Source organism: Coregonus lavaretus, assembly GCF_964263955.1.
Source record: "Coregonus lavaretus genome assembly, chromosome: 32".
Lineage (NCBI taxonomy): Eukaryota > Metazoa > Chordata > Actinopteri > Salmoniformes > Salmonidae > Coregonus > Coregonus lavaretus.
Window position 1 is genome coordinate 29009484 of NC_140019.1, and position 3695 is coordinate 29013178.

Below are 3695 nucleotides of genomic sequence, written 5' to 3' on the forward strand. Positions count from 1 at the left end.
ACCGTATTATACTGGGTTTCTCCCATAACCGTACAACACTGTGTTTCCCCCATAACCGTATGATACTGTGTTCCTCCATAACCGTATGATACTGTGTTTCTCCCATAACCGTATGATACTGTGTTTCTCCCATAACCGTATGATACTGTGTTTCTCCCATAACCGTATGATACTGTGTTTCTCCCGTAACCGTATGATACTGTGTTTCTCCCAAAAACCGTATTATACTGTGTTCCTCCATAACCGTATGATACTGTGTTCCTCCATAACCGTATGATACTGTGTTTCTCCCGTAACCGTATGTTACTGTGTTTCTCCCATAACCGTATGATACTGTGTTTCTCCCATAACCGTATGATACTGTGTTTCTCCCGTAACCGTATTATACTGGGTTTCTCCCATAACCTATATGATACTGTGTTTCTCCCATAACCGTATTATACTCGGATTCTCCCATAACCGTATGATACTGTGTTTCTCCCATAACCGTATTATACTCTGATTCTCCCATAACCGTATTATACTGGGTTTCTCCCATAACCGTATGATACTGTGTTTCTCCCGTAACCGTATTATACTCGGATTCTCCCATAACCGTATGATACTGTGTTTCTCCCATAACCGTATTATACTCGGATTCTCCCATAACCGTATGATACTGTGTTTCTCCCATAACCGTATGATACTGTGTTTCTCCCATAACCGTATGATACTGTGTTTCTCCCATAACCGTATTATACTGTGTTTCTCCCATAACCGTATTATACTGGGTTTCTCCCATAACCGTATTATACTGGGTTTCTCCCATAACCGTACGATACTGTGTTTCCCCCATAACCGTATGATAGTGTGTTCCTCCATAACCGTATTATACTGTGTTCCTCCATAACCGTATGATACTGTGTTTCTCCCATAACCGTATGATACTGTGTTTCTCCAGTAACCGTATTATACTGTGTTTCTCCTATAACCGTATGATACTGTGTTTCTCCCGTAACCGTATTATACTGTGTTTCTCCCATAACCGTATTATACTCGGATTCTCCCATAACCGTATGATACTGTGTTTCTCCCATAACCGTATGATACTGTGTTTCTCCCATAACCGTATGATACTGTGTTTCTCCCATAACCGTATTATACTGTGTTTCTCCCATAACCGTATTATACTGGGTTTCTCCCATAACCGTATTATACTGGGTTTCTCCCATAACCGTACGATACTGTGTTTCCCCCATAACCGTATGATAGTGTGTTCCTCCATAACCGTATTTTACTGTGTTCCTCCATAACCGTATGATACTGTGTTTCTCCCATAACCGTATGATACTGTGTTTCTCCCGTAACCGTATTATACTGTGTTTCTCCCATAACCGTATGATACTGTGTTCTTCCCATAACCGTATTATACTCTGATTCTCCCATAACCGTATTATACTGTGTTTCTCCCGTAACCGTATGATACTGTGTTTCTCCCGTAACCGTATTATACTGTGTTTCTCCCATAACCGTATTATACTCGGATTCTCCCATAACCGTATGATACTGTGTTTCTCCCATAACCGTATGATACTGTGTTTCTCCCATAACCGTATGATACTGTGTTTCTCCCATAACCGTATTATACTGTGTTTCTCCCATAACCGTATTATACTGGGTTTCTCCCATAACCGTATTATACTGGGTTTCTCCCATAACCGTACGATACTGTGTTTCCCCCATAACCGTATGATAGTGTGTTCCTCCATAACCGTATTATACTGTGTTCCTCCATAACCGTATTATACTGTGTTTCTCCTATAACCGTATGATACTGTGTTTCTCCCGTAACCGTATTATACTGGGTTTCTCCCATAACCGTATTATACTGTGTTTCTCCCATAACCGTATTATACTCAGATTCTCCCATAACCGTATGATACTGTGTTTCTCCCATAACCGTATGATACTGTGTTTCTCCCATAACCGTATGATACTGTGTTTCTCCAGTAACCGTATGATACTGTGTTTCTCCCGTAACTGTATTATACTGGGTTTCTCCCATAACCGTCTGATACTGTGTTTCTCACGTAACCGTATGATACTGTGTTTCTCCCATAACCGTAAGATACTGTGTTTCTCCCATAACCGTATGATACTGTGTTTCTCCCATAACCGTATTATACTGTGTTTCTCCCATAACCGTATGATACTGTGTTTCTCCCATAACCGTATTATACTCGGATTCTCCCATAACCGTATGATACTGTGTTTCTTCCATAACCGTATTATACTCGGATTCTCCCATAACCGTATTATACTGGGTTTCTCCCATAACCGTATGATACTGTGTTTCTCCCATAACCGTATTATACTCGGATTCTCCCATAACCGTATGATACTGTGTTTCTCCCATAACCGTATGATACTGTGTTCCTCCCATAACCGTATTATACTCGGATTCTCCCATAACCGTATGATACTGTGTTCCTCCCATAACCGTATGATACTGTGTTTCTCCCGTAACCGTATTATACTGTGTTTCTCCCATAACCGTATGATACTGTGTTTCTCCCATAACCGTATTATACTGGGTTTCTCCCATAACCGTATGATACTGTGTTTCTCCCATAACCGTATTATACTCGGATTCTCCCATAACCGTATGATACTGTGTTTCTCCCATAACCGTATTATACTGTGTTTCTCCCATAACCGTATTATACTGTGTTCCTCCCATAACCGTATGATACTGTGTTTCTCCCATAACCGTATTATACTGTGTTTCTCCCAAAAAGTATTATACTGGGTTTCTCCCATAACTGTATTATACTGGGTTTCTCCCATAACCGTATGATACTGTGTTTCTCCCATAACCGTATTATACTGTGTTTCTCCCATAACCGTATTATACTGGGTTTCTCCCATAACCGTATTATACTGGGTTTCTCCCATAACCGTACGATACTGTGTTTCCCCCATAACCTTATGATACTGTGTTCCTCCATAGCCGTATTATACTGTGTTCCTCCATAACCGTATGATACTGTGTTTCTCCCATAACTGTATGATACTGTGTTTCTCCCGTAACCGTATTATACTGTGTTTCTCCTATAACCGTATGATACTGTGTTTCTCCCATAACAGTATGATACTGTGTTTCTCCCATAACAGTATGATACTGTGTTTCTCCCATAACCGTATGATACTGTGTTTCTCCCATAACCGTATGATACTGTGTTTCTCCCATAACCGTATTATACTCGGATTCTCCCATAACCGTATTATACTGTGATTCTCCCATAACCGTATTATACTCGGATTCTCCCATAACCGTATGATACTGTGTTTCTCCCATAACCGTACTATACTCGGATTCTCCCATAACCGTATGATACTGTGTTTCTTCCATAACCGTATTATACTCGGATTCTCCCATAACCGTATTATACTGGGTTTCTCCCATAACCGTATGATACTGTGTTTCTCCCATAACCGTATTATACTCGGATTCTCCCATAACCGTATGATACTGTGTTCCTCCCATAACCGTATGATACTGTGTTTCTCCCGTAACCGTATTATACTGTGTTTCTCCCATAACCGTATGATACTGTGTTTCTCCCATAACCGTATTATACTGGGTTTCTCCCATAACCGTATGATACTGTGTTTCTCCCATAACCGTATTATACTCGGATTCTCCCATAACCGTA